The sequence below is a fragment of the Uloborus diversus genome, unplaced genomic scaffold (genome assembly GCF_026930045.1).
Source record: "Uloborus diversus isolate 005 unplaced genomic scaffold, Udiv.v.3.1 scaffold_12, whole genome shotgun sequence".
NCBI lineage: Eukaryota > Metazoa > Arthropoda > Arachnida > Araneae > Uloboridae > Uloborus > Uloborus diversus.
The window spans coordinates 112,768-131,335 of record NW_026557876.1 but is presented as its reverse complement, the minus strand read 5'-3'; the positions used below and the strand labels follow the sequence as shown (position 1 = coordinate 131,335).

The 18,568-nt window shown below is 37.3% G+C and overlaps 1 long non-coding RNA gene across 1 annotated transcript; it reads right to left on the bottom strand.

The window, feature by feature from the left end:
- Nucleotides 1-11,110: 11,110 nt before the first annotated feature.
- LOC129232384 (uncharacterized) lies at nt 11,111-18,303 on the bottom strand. The gene is made up of 2 exons (XR_008581346.1): nt 18,063-18,303; nt 11,111-11,332 (listed from the first exon to the last, which is right to left on the bottom strand). It is a non-coding gene; the product is annotated as an uncharacterized LOC129232384 (long non-coding RNA).
- Nucleotides 18,304-18,568: the final 265 nt, after the last annotated feature.

The following is an 18,568-nucleotide window of genomic DNA, read 5'->3' as shown; positions in this document are numbered from 1 at the left end:
TTTAACTTTTTACAATCGCTAAGGTTTCCCTCTTTTTTTTAAAAATTTATTCATTTATTTTTCATTACAACACTAATAACATATTGGCAGCCCCAAGGTCCGACTAACTAAAAGTGAGGCCCTAGGCCCACATTAATTTGGGGGCCCCCTGAAGACTATGCAGTGTTTGATTTACATTTTTAAAACACGGCATTTTTGAGGGCCTCTTTGTCTAATCAAACAACTATGTATAAATCACTTATGTACATTTATGAATCCCCTTTGGGCCCTCTCATAATCATGACCAAGTGAATTCGTTACTGGCAGAATGATTAAAAATCCCCCTTTGAAGAAGTTTTTTCCCAATTAATAAGTCATATTTTTTTATTTTTTAAAAAATACACGTATTTCTCATATCGTTGCGATGCTATGCATAATTCTTTAAAACATTTGGGGACCCTTAGGAACATGGGGCCCAGACCTAGACCTAGTCAGCCTGTGTGGTAATCAGGCCCTGGGCAGCCCCATTTTAGAAATCCCCTCCCCCTCTTGGTATCCCCCGTCCGCAACGGTGGTAGGTCTATACCCGCTACCCGGCGGCCAGGCGGGGAAAATTGTTTGGTTTCATCGTAGGTAAACCCCTTAACTGGGGCGTGGTGTCGGCTCTGTAGCCGGGACCCGGCCTGCGAAACTAGAGAGTAGAGACTCACCTTCCTGTCCCGCGAGAAGCACTTACATGCATTCGCATGGTTGGTAAGGAGTTTCTGTCCCCCCTCTAGGTGACGGCCCATCCTCCCTCCACCCGCAAGTTTGCAAGCTTTAGCCCATGTGTAAAAATGAGCTGAGGCTGTGTTTTGCGTTATTCTAAACACATGCAAGCAAAATTTATTTTGCTGTTAGTCGACAGGCCTGAAAGACTTTGCTGTTAGTTGATCGGCCCGAAGCATGACCGGCCCACCGGGCAAATGCCCGGCTGCCCGCCGGCTGTATCCGCCACTGATAGGAGGCGATGTTTTTATTGTTTATTTTGCTGTTTCAAATCAATGTATCATTTTATAATACGAAAATACAGCGATATTTTTATTTGTATAGAAATCAGAAGCAAAATAGAGAAAATTGCAAACATCGGAAACGTTTTTTGAGCAATATATTTCGACGTAAATCTGTATAACTTTAACCTCCAAGCACATTCCGGAACCGGATGTCACGTGATCGTGATGACGCTTTCCATTTTGTATTTGTATGGCGGCTTTATGAAAAACCATCGCCATTGATAAATTGGATTCAGCACATTGAAACATCGTAATACACTACAATTTAAGTAAGTACCATAACTTGAAGTTACGGCTGATTTTTGTATTATTTACAACGCTATTTCTTCCTATTGTGAGTTGAGTTTTTGTAATGGAAGTTGAACTATATGGCCCAGCCGCATATAAGCTACCTTTACTCCTGTTCAGGCATAGGAAAATTTCAGGCCCTCTCATTGGCTTATTCGAGTGGTGTCAATCGTGACGCCAGAAGAGGGCGTCTTGGACCGCTGGAATTGCCAACTGGAAGTATCCATCCAGTTGGCATAACGGTTGCGAAAATAAAGTTCTTGCAGTTTAAAACGGAGCACCCTGTAGATAGGCGGATCGGATTTTTCATTGTTGCGGAGTTTCGGTTACCACAGCAAAGTTCCGTGTTTCGCCAACTTTGCCGTAAATAACATTTTATTTAATAAACTATTCACGTGTGAGTGTGTGCAGCTAGTAATTGCTCGCAGTGAACAATCACCAAACGCTATGACTCGGCAGCAAAGTCAACCACTCGAACACGCGCTCCGGTCCAAAATGGCTGATGCGCCGGCTCCTATGTATAGGGGGCCTTACCTCGGCCTATCCAACAATGCACTGCAGTACATGAAATACACCGCCATAACGCACCGCACAGGGGAATGGACAGTATTCACCTGACGTCACTGCGGGTAAAAACCCTCACCGCATTGTGGGAACTGTAGTAGACGAAAATCCGGCACCACAGCGTATAATAACACTTGCTTTTGTGTGACTTATAAACTCTTCTTTCTGTTTAAAAATGGGAGATTTTTTTTACGTTTTTAACTAAGAAACGCTGTAAAAGAATGATGAACGATTCATTTGATACGAAATACTTTCTTTATTATCGTATTTTCATGGGTTTAAGCCTCTTTGGTTCCTTATCACGAACATGGTGAAAAACTCGAATTCTCTTTTTATTTTCACCGTTTCTCGGCATTTTCCATGCACTCGTAAGTCTTTTTAAGCCCTTAACATGTTCATTATGCGCATCAAGTCCAGTAATCCTTAAATAAAACGAGTTTTTTTAGCACTGCTGACACTGCGTGATTGGTCAAAATACCCGCTGACGGACAGCTGATGGGACCGTTGCCAAACCGTGAATAAGGTCCATTAGGGTCCGTAGTTTTTCAGACTGCGTCTCCCTAAGTCTGTACTCCCTCACCCAACAGAGAGAGATCGCGGAGACCAATGAAATGCGACGGACGTCAGATATCTGGCTTCTCGTCCCGTACGATGCCTTCACGATCGAAAACTGGTTTGGGGGAGGAAAAAGCGGACCTCACGGGCCGTACGGACTAGAGATCCTGTATACGGAGAGCGCCCGCCATGTTTACTCCAAGTGTTGTCAGTTCGAAATGCTGCGCTGTGTGAATTTTTTGCTTTCCCAAGGAATACTATAGGACATGAAATCTTCAGAGAACAGACTGGTTTTTCTTCTCCTCGTATTTTCGTTAAAGGGAATGAGTTCCAAGTCTGGCAATCCGGCGCCAATCGTTTCGTATCTTCATAGTGCTTACAAAGAAAACTCGTTCCTAAAAATAGAAAACAAACAGATATTTGTGATCTGCGCATTGCATTTCATAATATCATAACTAGTTTATAATGTTTTCGATACAGTGTAAAGTGATATTTGGGGCGGAAGATGCATTACGGTCTACGGGGAGTGAGCATCTTTGGACACAAGATGGCCGCCGTTCCGAAGTTGTCCAGTCTCTCCGTATTTAGGATCTCTAGTACGGACGAGTGCGTGATGTCCGAGGAATCCTTTCTTTTTCAGGAGACTGCCCACGGAGAGGCTGAGGGCGCTGCTGGACGGAGGATGGGACACGAGGGCAAGGGATCGATGGCTCTGTACACTGGGAGCGAGGCCGCAGCAGAGATCCTAGTGGAGGCAGACTGCATTGTGCTGCACCGAGGGGGCATCTCGGCGTCGTGAGGAAGCTCATTCGCAAATGAAGGACAACGGTGGACTGCTCTAAGCGCCGAGCGAAGGACACGAGGCCGATCCTCGCCTGGATGGACATCCTCGTGGACTCCCCCCGAACCGCCGTCCTCGGCCGGTGGAGGCCCGGGTCCGGGAATCCGTAAATGTTGATGAAATCTTGGAAATTTGAACCTGTCTTCGTCATCAATAAAATGATGAATCGCGAGACCTTGTCATTTCGTTTTCTCATACATAGAGCTATCTCGAGGGGAATGTCGTTTAGAAATCTTAACCGATGAAACAAATAGGGTGGACGTACCAGTTATGGCCACTCGAAGAAAAATTCTCTAAGGTAGCAGTTGCAATTATTAATACAAAAATTGACAAGATGTACCATTTTAAAGCAAATTTAATTCGCCTTCTGATTTTCACAAATGAGACAAGGTACCTCAATAATATACAGTGAAATCCCTCCAATGCGGACACTAACGGGATTAATTCGTTTTGTCCGCAGGCCAGGGGTTTAATAATGTCATCTGCATTGGAACTGGGAAATTAAAAAAATTGTCCGCCCTTGAGGGGTGTCCGTTAGGAGGGGTTTTACTGTATTTAAAGTTTAAAGAAAACCAGTTATGGCCAGCCAAGAGTCATCGGTCGTGAAGGCATTATTCTCTCATCAGTGTCCCGTCCGTGCACAAGAAATGACACTCTTCATCATCTGAATCTGGAGCATCGATAATAAAGAATAAATACCTTTGTGCTGAGAATTAAAAAGTCAGTAATCCAACGTTATTAAGCACAAAACTTGCAAATGATTGCAGACACGTGTTTCGGTGTTACAAGGAACACCCTTTTCAATGCAAAGAAGTGTGAGCTTTTGGATGAAAAGTCATCCGAGAAAAGCAACACGGTGGAACAGGAGATAGTATAAATATCAAAAAATAGAAATTAAACAAAACAAAAAAGATAAAATGACACCTGGAGACGAAATTTATTATATAATTCCATCAGGAAAAAAACCGTTAAGTAATAAATTTTAAAAGAAAACCCATAAACAATGCAAAAAGTCCAAAAATGAAACCACTCATAATAAATTAGCAATAAATTTACCTGCGGGAAAAAACTATGTATGGAAGCAATGTATCAAATGGAGAAATGCAGAAAAAACAGAGTGAAGGATAAACATATTGGAATTAGTTAATCACAAAACGAAATAAGAAAGCAAAAAATGAACAAATAAAAGTAAGAAATGTACGACGTTTACACAAAAATAATAGAAAATCTAAACCAATTTTAACAAAGGAGTCCACACAGAGGAAAAATAGGGAATTGCAGTAAGATCGTTAACCAAATTAGAACGGTTCCTCAGGATGTGGATAGATTCCCAAAAATCAAGATCCAACGAGTTGGGGCATTTTTGGATAATTTGATAAGAGTTAAAATCAAAAGAGTGATTCGATTCCCAACAGTGTTGAGCAATACTGGATTTATTCAGCTGTTGTTTTCTCACACAGCTTTGATGTTCTTTTAACCGAAATTGTCTCGCATTGTATCCTCGTTGCGCCTTCCCCGAGACATACGTCTTTTTTCTTTATCTCGGCATTTTCCTTTTCTCTCTCCTTTGATTCTGAATGCTCCCGACCAATATCTGAAGTAATCAAGCAAATCATGTAGTGAGTGAAGTTTTGCTTGAAATATGCTTTTTCGACTATTTTGAAATGTAAAAGACTGAAAAAAAAAAAGAAATTGAATTTTGACATCTTGAATTCAAATTATGTTTTTCGCAATCACGAGTGTGTGTGTATGTAGGCGTGTTTGCTTGTGCGTGGGGGGTATGTGTATGTGTGTGTAGGCATGAGTGTGTGGGTAGTTGTGTGTATGAGTGTTTGTGTGCGTAGGGGCGGGGTATGTGTATGTGGGCATATGTGTTTGTGTGCATGCATATGTGGGTAGTTGCGTGTAGGTGTATGTAGGCATGAGTGTGTGGGTAGTTGCGTGTATGAGTGTTTGTGTGCATAGGGGCGGGGTATATGTGTGTGTTGGCATATGTGTTTGTGTGCATGCATATGTGGGTAGTTGTGTATATGTGTAGGTGTATGTAGGCATGAGTGTGTGGGTAGTTGCGTGTATGACTGTTTGTGTGCGTAGGGGCGGGGTATATGTGTGTGTTGGCATATGTGTTTGTGTCTGTGTGCATGCATATGTGGGTAGTTGTGTGTATGTGTTTGTGTGTGTAGGAAATGAACGCAACCTGGAGACGGTTTTCGCTATAGGAACATCATCGTGAGGAGCCGGTTTGAACATTTTGTTTGAAACATAGGCAAAAGCACTTTGATATTAATGCATCCGTATTCATTCTTTAATGCTTCTTTTCGTGCAAATGTCAAGTCCGTGGTTGAGTTCTCACTTCATATGAATTTCAGCGCGACGGGCAAAGCACATAATATCCTTAACCTAAATCTTCGATTGCCAAACATCGTTGGGACACACAGGGCATCAGGGTTCGTACTCAGTTTCAGAAATAAAATGAAGGAGTTTTGAAGGAGTAATATGAGATTTTGAAGGAGTACTAATGGGGTGTCCTTAAATGATGTCGCAATTTTTTTTTTCAATATGTTTGACACGTCCCTTTTATCACAACTTTATTTTACTCCTCCTCTTGTCACATGTCATAGTTTTTAAAAACATATTGTTATAACTGCGTGATGTCACTTTTCGTAACCCCCTCTTCCCCTTGTCCCATTTTCATGAACCCGTCTCCCCCTCAAGGCATGACATCACTTGTGGATGACTCATTTTACAATAGCATTACTGTGATTTGCTAAACGATTGTTTTTTTGCCACAATCACTTAATATAGTACTTCTGCTTACGTATTTCCAAATATTTAAATAATAATTATACAAGCTGACTTTTGCAGTTGAGAGTGGGGTGGAGGGAAAAGCAATAATCATAAAACTTGAAAAAATAGTCGAGCACCATTTAAGCATAGTTTACTTCATTTATGAAATGTCTTGGTCATCTAACAATAATATTTTAACTTTCAACTTTTATAACATCAACGATCAATTTGTAAATCATATCCTTATGGAAAACATATACGAAATTATTACATCAAAATCGCTTTTTTCGCTCTTGTAACACAGATAAATTGTCAACCGAAGTATTTCAGGCTACTGTCATAGAGGAAGACTATGTAGTCTTGAACAAGAAAGGAGTATTGCAGGAGTTCAAACCAAAATGAAGGAGTTTGAAGGGCGCTTCAAAAAAATTTCCTCAATGAAGGAGTTTTGAAGGAGCGTACGAACCCTGGGCATCATTTCGTTTTTTCGGAGGCCAAGACCCTTTGCAGGCCTACAAATGCAGGGGAATTAGATTTTCTGGAAGCCTTACATGTTAACAAAAATTTAAATAATCTTTGGATTGAGTCTTTTGAGGTTCTGCATCTCTCTCCAATCTTCATCGATGGGTTCAAATTTACATATCAGGGTTCATATACTCAATTTGGATAAAAAAAATTCCCAGTGGCGGATCCAGCAGATTGTTTTGGGAGGGGCCATCCGAAATTTTTGAACAAACTTCCCAGGGTCGAATTTAACTCCATGCCGCCTCTAGGCAAATTTGAAATCTGCTGCCCCCCCCCCTAAATGAAGCAAATATATCCTTGACTCAAATACAACCTAAAAAGAGTTTCCCAGATTCAAACTTATGAAGAAGTGATGGCGTTTCACATTCTGAGGCACCCCGATGAAATGATCACAGTGATCTCCTACAAAAATTTTCATTCGGCAAATTTTGCTGACGATTCGGCAAATACCATGATTGAAAACATTTGACTTTCATAAGGTGTGTGAAAGTAATCATTATTAAATTATAAGAAAAAATTGTCTCTGTGGAAAATGAAAGAATGCTAATATTTTACTTTCAAGAATAACAATTTAATTCAGAAAACGTGTATTCTGATAACAAATTTGTCGCCCCTGAAAAGTTGGCCGTCCTAGGCAGCTGCCTATTGGGAAATTGGTCCCTGATAACTCCCCAGAAATGTCACTAAAATGAAGTTTCAAAAACTCAATATTCGGGGTATCGAGACATTAGATGAGGGGGTGGATTTAGAAATCTCCCTCGAAAATGTTTCAAAATTTGAATTTTCAAGCAATTTTTGAAACTAAAAACTCATTTTGTCTATTTTTGATGATGTACGGAGAAATTCTATTTTTGATGATGATGATGTCAGGTTTCGGGCGCTGGCCCCAAAATACTTTTTGAAAATAAAGCTTAGAAACCAAAATATTCTGTCATTATACATTGAGAAGTTAGAAGAAGAGGGGTGCTCTTCAGCTGTCCAGCCTAAAAATGCACCTTTTGGTAATGTTTGCTTACATTAAAGAAAGTGTGAAGGTGCTTAGAATCCTTCCTTCTTGGAAATATTTTCCATTGAGGTTCCAAAAATTCGGCTTTTAACTATATTTATACCTATTTTAGAAAGGGATGGAAGATTCGTGAGCTCCTCCAAAAGGTTCTCCTCCTAGTTTCGAAATTAGAGCCATAAAAACTAAAATTTAGGCTCTCTTTGGTCTTGTGAACAATAGGTATACTCTGAGAACCGCAGCATTTAGAGATCGTCCAAGTGTCTGTAGTTGGAATCAAGAAATGATGTAAAAGATGGAGAAAAATTTTGGAAATAAAAGTTTTGTTTTGAGGATAGGAATATAATTTATTTCCCAATTAAAGCCTATACTTCTTTTTCAGTAAAATACATGTGTTAAGTTTTGTTATCTTCTCATAATATTTTTTTCTTAAAAAAATTCCTACAATCACAAGGCTTTGGGAGGGGCCATGGCCCCCTCTAGATCCGCCCCTGAAAATTCCATGACTTCATAAAAATTTTCATGACCTTATTATACGAAGAGAATAGTACCATTTAATGTCAAACTTGCCGATTTTCGGAAATAGGCTTTAGAAACACTTTTACATGAATGCCACTACCTCATTGGAGCACTTACTTGTGAATGAAAAAATATCAGTGCACATTGCAAAAACTAATAAATTATTCTTGTTTGTATTTAGCATATAAATCCAAGTAAAGTAAAAATGTAGTGAAATGTAATAAACTGATGTTTAAATGTCTAATAAATATTTAATAAATAAGGCAGAATAGTAATAATGGGACAAAAATTGAATGAGTTATTATTACTAAGTTTCCGATAATAAATTCACTTCATAAAAAACATTGCCCTTTGGCGTCAATAGTGCACAAATCACCCATGTAACTTGACTGTATATTTGACAGGGTTCATACTCAATTTAGATATAAAAAAAATTCATCACTTTTCCAAGACTTCATAAAATTTTTCATGACTTTGTTACACGAAGAGAGAGTAGTACTATTTAAACTAAAACTAGACAACTTTTCTGGAAATGGGCAGTAGAAAAACTGTTACGTGAGTGCCACTGCCTAGTTGAAGCACTTACTAGTGACTGAAAAAATATCACTGCAGACTGCAGATACTAATAAATTATTCGTATTTGTCTTAATCATATAAATTCAAGCCAAAAAAATTATAGTGAATGCAATACAACTGATGTTTAAATATCTAATAAATATTCAATAAATAGGGCCCAATAGTAATACATAGGGCAAAATTAAATGAATCATTACTAAGTTTCCAATAATAAATTTACTTCATAAAAACATTATCCTTTGGTGTCATTAGTGCATCTAATCACCCATGTAACTTGACAGCATATGCATTCACTAAAGTAAAGCCATGTTTTTCAGTAAATTCATTTTTCTGAACCAGATATTTCAGCTGGTCGCAAGGATCAGCGAGTATTAATGAGAGTTTTTTTAGAGCATTAAAATTCCCCTATTTCTATGTTCTATTGCCTGACTAAAATCTTCACTTTCTAAAGCCTTTAACATGTTAAGATAAACTCTGGTAAATTTAATAATGAATGTTTTACAAGTAGTTGAAATGAACTCGGGTGCAATTGAATTACACTTTTTAAAAGGGAGTGACAAAATCAAGAATATGCAAGTCCACTACTATACAGAATACAAAATATAAGTGCTGAAAATAATGGTTAATTCAAAATTGGCGAAGCCTAAGTAATACAATCACATTACAAAAAAAGGCGAGCAGCTGTTACAGAAGCGGATGAAATTGGATTCCAAAACTCGGATTTGTTTTTGAAATCGTTCAATTTATATGCAATATTACTAAATCATTCAATATTTCCAGTGCTCTTTTAGTTATTGTTACTTTCAACTGCCCAAGACATTTTTCCATGACTTAAAATAAATTTCCATGACTTTTAATAAAAATATTAATTTTCCATGACTTTTCCAGGTCTGAAATTTGTTAATTTTTTTTCCATGACTTTCCAGGATTTCCATGACCCGTACGACAACTGATTTGATCATGAAAGTAAAGCCACATTTTTCAGTAAATTCATTTTTCTAAACCAGATATTTCTACTGGCCACTATAATCGGTTTTGCGATCTGTATATTGGGCATCACTGCTTTAGAATATTATAATTCCCCTATTTTCATGTTCTATTGCCTGACTAAAGTCTTCAATTTCTAAAGCCTTCAACATATTGAGATAAACTCTGATGAAATGATTAATGAATTTTTACAAGTAGTTGAAACAAACTTGGATGCAATTTAATTGCACTTTTTGAGGGGGCGTGGCAAAATCAAGAACGTGCATGTCTACTACTACAGAATATAAAATAGAAGAAGTGCTGAAAATGATGGTGAATTCAAAATAAGTAATGCCTCAGAAGTAAAATCACATAATGAAAATAGGCGAGCGGCTGTTACAGAAGCGGATGAAATTGGATTCCAAATCTCGAATTTGTTTTCGAGATTGTTCAATTTACATGCAATATTACTAAATCACTCAATATTTCTATCGCACTTTTAGCTATTGTTATTCTCTTACTACCCAAGACATTTTTCCATGACTTTAAATAAATTTCCATGACTTTTAATGAAAATATTAATTTTCCATGACTTTTCCAGGTCTGAAATTTGTTTATTTTTTTTTTCCATGACTTTCCAGGATTTCCGTGACCCGTACGAACCCTAACATATTCTGATACGCCAAATCATATATCAGCACTCGCTGTGATCTGATTGGTCCCCTTTTGTACTTGAACTCTCCAATGACCGTGTTCCATCCCATTTGCCTGCTTTGCACTGAGGAAGGAGGCTACTGCCTCTGAAACATGTTTGCATTTTAAACATTTCAATCTTTTATTTGTGCTTTTAAACGTTGTTTCTGACTTTTATCAATACAGTAGAAGACCATTATAACGCCGACCTGTATAACGCAATTCTCTATAAACCGCACTACTTTTCAGAAGTAAACAATAGGTTTTGAAGTTTAAAAAATCCCTCTGTTTTGCTTTGCAAAAATTAAAATTGTTAGGAAAATTAAATGTTGAAAGTTTTTCGTCTGTCCATCTTATTTCAAAGCGTTTAAATTGAAAATTAGTACTTATAGTAAACAGAAAATACCAGATGGCTCTTGAAAATGCAGCTGTTATGTAAACCATAAAGCTAGCAGAAGTGCAGGATTTTGATTGTGAAACATATTTATTTGTGAACAACTAATTGTAATATTGGTGCTTTAATACTCATTGCAGATAGAACTCATTCTGAAGTGCTAATATATAGATATATTCTGAATATTAGTTTCAAAATTTGTGAAATGATCTATATAACGCAAAAACCTGTATAACGCAAAAGCTGTGGTCCCAAAGTGTGCGTTATAACGGTCTTCCACTGTAATAACCTAATTAACCTTTTCGATCAAAACAAAATTCCCCGTGGAACCCCGACAGAAGCGTGTGAAAAATCAAACAACAACCACCTTTGCATTATTACAAATTTTATTAAATAAAATTACAAGGAAAAACTCCAAAGCAACACATTTTCCAGATTGACGGCGTGTATACGTAATACAGGGGACATCCACCATTCCAGTTGCTGAAAGTTTTCCAGAACGGGTTCACAAAACTGTACGGAGAATAACACGCTGCTCGTCACATCATGGGAAAGATGTTGCGCCGAAACTTTTCGGGATCATACAACCCCTAGAAAACATTTTTCACACACAGCAAAATTTTACAATAATGAAAACGGTGCCCCGAAACTCTGTTCAAAAAACAGAAAAAGGAACCCAGTGTTTGTCTGGTCAACCTTTGACATTTTAAATCAAACATAGGCAGTACTAATTCATATTCGCCAACCTTCAAAGGAAAAAAAAACCCAGGAGATTTCACTGGAGGTATGTAGATGATTCACCAGCGACGTATCTTCACAACAGAATTATTAAATTATGCTTTTAAATGATATGAATACTAAATTTAAAATGAAATGGGGGTTTTCGCTGATGTAAGCTAGTTGGTAGCAGCAAGAAAAACATACTGCAAAGGAAAAACCAAATAATAAGGAGAATTTGGCTTAAAGTTTCGTACATTCCCAGTCTCTACCAAAAAAAGTAGCTACAAAAATTTAAATACTAAAATCCGAAAAAAAAATCAATATATGAAGGAAAATAAAATATAAAATAAGTAGGTTTAGGGTAGCACATGTTAAAATAACATCAAACTTTCAAAATAATTGAAATAGTTTCAAGATGCAAAAGGATTGAAATCTGCTGCAATTTTCGGCAAAGCACGTGCTTCGTTGAACATGCAATATGGAAAGTGTGGCTTCCAAAAAATTAATTTTTACTAAATCAGTTGTTGATTGGAAAAGATCTTATCCCCTGACATTGGTGGATGACTAAAAAAGAGCGCCATCTATTGGGAAGAAAGTGAAACTTTTTGATGACTGACTGAAAAAACTGCAAAAACGGGAGAAAATGGTAAAAAACAGGAAATTGGGAGATGGAAGCAAAAAACGGGAGTCTCCCGTTAAAAACAGTCGAGTTGGCAAGTATGTGAATTTCATTTTTTGGATTTTAATTTGCTGATCAAACAGCATTCACAAAAATTTCCACAAATTAATTTTTCTGTCAACAAAACCTTGTTACCATGTAGTAAGTCTCCGTTCACTTGGAAGATTTCAGTCGTCGAACCAACTGGCCAGGTTTCAAAATATCATATTACCCAAAATATCCAAATTACGCAATATTTTCAATAAACAGAAGCTAAATTCTTTCACAAATCACAGCTTGCTTTACTCGCTCTAAACTATGATGGCTACTTTTATGAATCCATATCATTCAGGATTAAAAATGATGCATTAGTCAACACAGACATGACATTTCCTGTTTTTCTTTAATAAACTCAACTCCTGATTATCCGCGTAATTGGGCGACATGAGGGTTGCAGATAATTAAAATTGCAGATAAACCGCAAAATGAGGGGCAACTAAGGCAAAAATTGCTCGTCCTGAAAAACTTAGCAGTATTATGCATAGTACTTTCTACAAACAATGAAAATGTACACAGTACAGTAAAAATGCTCTGTATTTTTGCCCAACAGCACTTCACATCAATAAAGAACAAAAGTATGTACGATGAAAAAAAAGCACAAAAATAAATTAAAGAAAAAAAAAAACAACAGAGTTTAAATATGCAATTTCTCTACAGAAAACCATCATTGGTATTGCTTTTTGCTGCAAAAATATACGTTCCGATTAATGATCGACTCGTGGATACAGGGGAGTGTACTGTATTTTAAATAAAGTATACTAATTTTAAATATTTTAAATTTCGAAAAATAAACCAATACATAACCAACATTAATAAATATAACTTTCAGATATTAACTTTCAGACATTAATAAATATAACATCATCAACCCCAAAAATAAGTGAAAAATATATCATGTACCATCATTTTTTTAAAAATAAATATTTTGTTTACAGAGCGATGGCAACAGAAATCCTGATTTTAAAACACTCTACCAAACACACTTCTGGTGTTTCGCCAAATGAATTCCCCACGGCCTCAAAACTATTCCGGTCGGGATATCGAGCCATTCTGAACAGAGGCTTTAAGGTCGGAGTGTTTTGGAATCTGGAATTACAATTGCCCAGTTTTTTACCAAGTGCTATTGGTCAGCAAACACTTTCGAGTGTTCAAAGCTGACCACCGAGTGAACTGGGGCCCTGACCGATGGGGGACCAGGGATGAAACTATGAAAACGGAAATTTTCAAATACAAGGGTAAGTGTCCTAAATTTAGTTCTCAAGCACGTTAAGGGATTGAATGCAGCACTTCAGTCAGAGGTTATGGAATAAAAATTCTCGAGAAGTTTTTGCCATTTGGCAACGTACCCCAATTTAGTCTTCAAATGCTACAAATACAGGGGTGATTGCGAGTTCATCAAAAAATACCTGAAAGTTTCAAACCGAGAACGGGGGGGGGGGGGGGTAATCTTTGGTCCCTATTACTTAAGTGCACCTTTGCCATAGTATTAAATAGTTCTGAGTCAAAATATTGTGTGGACATTTAGGTAAATTTTTGATGGGTTACAAAGTTACTTTTGAGCTGGTGTTATACAAAATTATCTTGACATTTGTCCATCTTAAGGGATAGGTGTCCATCTTAAGGCTCTTGCAGGTATATTTGATGAGTATTATATAATTTTAAAAAATTGCGGAGGTAGGGAGATAAAAGCATAACAAAAAAAAACATAATTCCGGTATTTTCGGACATAAAAAAACAGGAAATACGTCCGAAAATACCGGAAATTCGGTAAAATACCGGAACACAATCACCCCTGTAAAAGCAAGGAAGTTCCAATTTCTAGGGGGGGGCTCAACCCCCCTTCCCCCCTATATGGGCGGCCTCGCTCTGTAGTTGCCAGTAAACAAGCGAATACTCGCTGAAAATGCTATTAAAGATCAATTTTAACTTGCGAAATGCGCCCATCTGACAGAAAACCAGAACAGATTTCTTTTTCCAGCATCCGCCAATGCAGGACTTCTGTTTTCGGTCGAGTGCACTCGGAAATGCTCACTCCTTTCCGTTGAATGGATAAATTTTTACTGCTACTGAAATACTGAGGCATTTTTATGAATGTCTCGGGACATTCATTGGATTGCAAACAGGGTCGGCAAGTTTCTGCCGAGGCGGTCAAAACCACTGGTAGAAACCGGTTAAAACCGGCATGGCAAAAACCACTTTCTGCCACTTTGCGGCAGAAACTGGCAAAAACTCATAAAATGAAAAATTATTTCTTGATATACGACAGAAAATGCATGGGAAAAATAATTGTTAACCAATGCACTGTAATTTCAAAATCAAATGTTACATTGTTTGGACCCTGCAATTGCCTCTTAGAAAAGGTGGTTTCAAAAATCTCAGGGTTCTCAATTTACTACGCACAAATGAGAAATTTTAGAATATTCTCGAAACAGAAGAGCTAGCAGACAACGCATCGAGGAGCGAGCAATGTTCGTGAAACTTATCTATTGTATAACTGGTCCACCATGTAGTAACTGGGGTTATGGCAAAAATTTGACTGGAAAATTAAGTTTTGAGAAATGGGGCCAATTTGTTTTGCAAAGCTGTAACATTAGGTACAAAATTTAGGCAAGTAAAATTCTGGTACTTTCTTCTTGAAGCACATGACATGATAATTTCAATCCCAAGCAATTTAGATGAAGCATATAACTGAGCAAATTGCAATCAGTAATGCCTGTTTAATTCTGTATGTCACTCCTCTTTCCGAAGCACCCCTGTATGATTTTTTATCCTTTGTTAAATTAATCCAAATACTACGAGCCCCTGCAATTGGAAAGTTCCCTTTCTGAATTAAATCAAGGGCACTAGCATGGGATTTTATTTTTTTTTTAAATGATGAAGTGATGTTTCAACAAATATCATTTACTAATTACTTGAGTTATTAAAGACATTTTTAAGTTTTTGCCAGTTTCTGCCGGTTTTTACCGGTCATAACCAGTTTCTGCCACTGGCACGGCAAAAACTAGTTTCTGCCGGCAGAAAGCCGACCCTGATTGCAGATCATTTGTTGTTCTATGTTGCCGAGCGGTCGTTAAACCATAAACCATCCCTACACCACACTATGAATTTGTAAAGTAGATCTGAACAGCAGTTAAAAGCCAAAGAACACTCTTTAAAGTAAAATAATCAGTTATCCAACGTTTTGAAGCACAAAAAAAAAATGGCAGACACGTGTTTCGGTGTTACGAGGAACACCTTTTTCGGTGCAAAGAAGTATGAGCTTCTGGATGAAAAGTCATTCGAGCTTCTGGATGAAAAATCATCCGAGCTTCTGGATGAAAAGTCATCCGAGCTTCTGGATGGAAAGTCAGAAGTATGAGCTTCTGGATGAAAAGTCATCCGAGCTTCTGGATGAAAAGTCAGAAATATGAGCTTCTGGATGAAAAGTCATCCGAGCTTCTGGATGAAAAGTCAGAAGTATGAGCTTCTGGATGAAAAGTCATCCGAGCTTCTGGATGAAAAGTCAGAAGTATGAGCTTCTGGATGAAAAGTCATCCGAGCTTCTGGATGAAAAGTCAGAAGTATGAGCTTCTGGATGAAAAGTCAGAAATATGAGCTTCTGGATGAAAAGTCATCCGAGCTTCTGGATGAAAAGTCAGAAGTATGAGCTTCTGGATGAAAAGTCATCCGAGCTTCTGGATGAAAAGTCAGAAGTATGAGCTTCTGGATGAAAAGTCAGAAGTATGAGCTTCTGGATGAAAAGTCATCCGAGCTTCTGGATGAAAAGTCAGAAGTATGAGCTTCTGGATGAAAAGTCAGAAGTATGAGCTTCTGGATGAAAAGTCATCCGAGCTTCTGGATGAAAAGTCAGAAGTATGAGCTTCTGGATGAAAAGTCATCCGAGCTTCTGGATGAAAAGTCATCCGAGAAAAGCAACAAGGTGGAGCAGGAGACACTACGAATACCAAAAAAAATAGAAATTTATGAAACCAAAAAAGACAAAATGTCGCCAGGAGCTGTAATGGCATTTTTTGCACAGGCAATTGGCATCTTTTGTGCTTCAAAACGTTGAAAAACTGATTGTTTTAATTTTCAGCACAAAGGTATTTATTTGTTATATACTTTAAGGGGACTGTGGACCTTCCAAATAGCTCAAATCGGTCAAAAATATGATTTTTTTTTTCCCGTGGAAGTAACAATATATGAAGTGTGCCCAATCGTATGAAAAAAAAACCTCTTGTTGATATGATGTTTTATTGCGAAGTTATAAGCGTTTAAAAAAAAAAGTAAACAGAGCGTGTTTTCGATTAAAGTGGTTGTAAAACATGTAAACAAAGTCGAAAAACTAATCAAAACTAAGTTTCAAATATGTAAACTAAGTTTCAATAAATTCTTACATTGGTATTAATGTCAAATATTTAGTCATCGTGAAAATATCTTTCGGGAGGTATTAATATGCGAAGATCGTGAAATGTAGGTGAAATTCGACTTTAACGTCGTTTATCTAGGACTAGAAAATTCGATGCGACACAGATTGAAAAAAGCTCCATGCGACTTAATTTTTGATCGATATGCTTCAAATTTCAGAATATGCTACTTTGGTAGTAGTTTGATAAAACTGGGTATGCATTAAGGTTTAAGAGAATTTTATGTTGCTTAAAAATATTAAAGTTTTGATTTTATGTAATATTCACAACAAAAACTATTGCTTTAAGCGAAAAAAAAGTACTGGGCAGTTAATAATGGACCGATCCTTAAATGGATACCCAAAGTTCTTGGCAATGTTCTGTTCTCTGATAAAATGCAAATTGTTTGAGAAAAAAGCAAAAATTGAGTCGCATGGAGCATTTCAAAATTTTTATTTTAAATTTCAAAATTTTTAATTTTAGTAAAATTTCAATTTTGTAGCATTTTTTTTTTGCTTGATATTTTGCATGCCAATAAACTTACTAACTTTTATGTCCAGTTTCATATTTCAAAATTAATAAATAAATGAAAAAAGCTTTCAAGGTCCACCGTCCCCTTAAAATGTTTAAAAAAAAAACATTCATGTATTTAAAGTGCAAGAAATAAATACATACTTGCCAACCTTCGAAGGAAAAAAAACAGGAGATTTTACTATAGGTACATAGGTGATTCACCATCGACATATCCTCGCTACAGAATTATTAAATTATGCTTTTAAATAACATGAATACTAAATTTAAAGTGAAATGGGGATTTTTTGCAGATGTAAGCAAATTGGTAGCAGCAAGAAAAATATACTGCAAAGGAAAAACTAATTCGTACACTCTCCAATCTCTACCAGAAAAGTAGGTACAAAAATTTAATTGCTAAAATCCCAAAAAAAAAAAAAAAAGGAAATCAATATATAATGAAAATACAATATAAAATAAATAGGTATAGGGTAGCACATGTTAAAATAACTTCAAACATGAAAAATAATTGAAATAATTTCAAGATGCAAAAGGATTGAAATCTGCTGCAATTTTCGGCAAAGCACGTGCTTCGTTGAACATGCAATGTGGAAAGCTTCTAAAAAAATAATTTTTACTAAATGAGCTATTACTTGGAAAAATTCTTATTCGCTGACATTGGTAGACTAGAAAATGGTGCCATCTATAGAGAAGAAAGTGAAACTTTTTGTTGATTGACTGAAAAAACTGCAAAAACGGGAGAAAATGGTAAAAAACGGGAAATCGGGAGACGGAAGCAAAAAACGGGAGTCTCCCGTTAAAAACAGTAGAGTTGGCAAGTATGTAAATAGAAATAAAATAACTTTTAATCTTTTCCGTGCCGGACCTTCATCATCCTCCAATGAGGAAGCAGATTACTCACGATCATGAAACACAAATTAAACAACGAATCAAAAAACGTCATCAACACTCTACCCGATTACTGACCATTCATTATTTTCCGAATCTCTTCGCTCTCGCCCCCTCCCCCGGGGGTGGGGTGGGGACTACCAGAGCTCCCCCTCCTTCTCCTTGGAGGGGACTTCTATGACCCGGGGCTTGTCGATGACCCTGGCCGTGCGATTCCCCTGTTCCACGATGCCGATGATCCAGGACTGGAAGCCCTCCTGCTTCTCGATGTCCTTGCAGTAGGCGGCCGCTTGCTCACGAGGGAGGCAGATCAGGAGGCCCCCTGGGGAGAAACAAGCTCACAATTACCAGGTGAATGCGCAAATTTAGCGACAAGGTTCGAGCGCGAAAGCAGAGTTCGTACTCAGTTTCAAAAATAAAATGGAGGAGTTTTGGAGAAGTTTTGAAGGAGTACTAATGGAGTGTCATTAAATGATGTCTCACTTTTTTTTCAATATATTTGCAGGGCCCAATATAGGATGATTTTGCTACCGTTTTTCGGTACCTTCACAAAAATCTTGTTTTGAGATAGGTACTTTCACAAA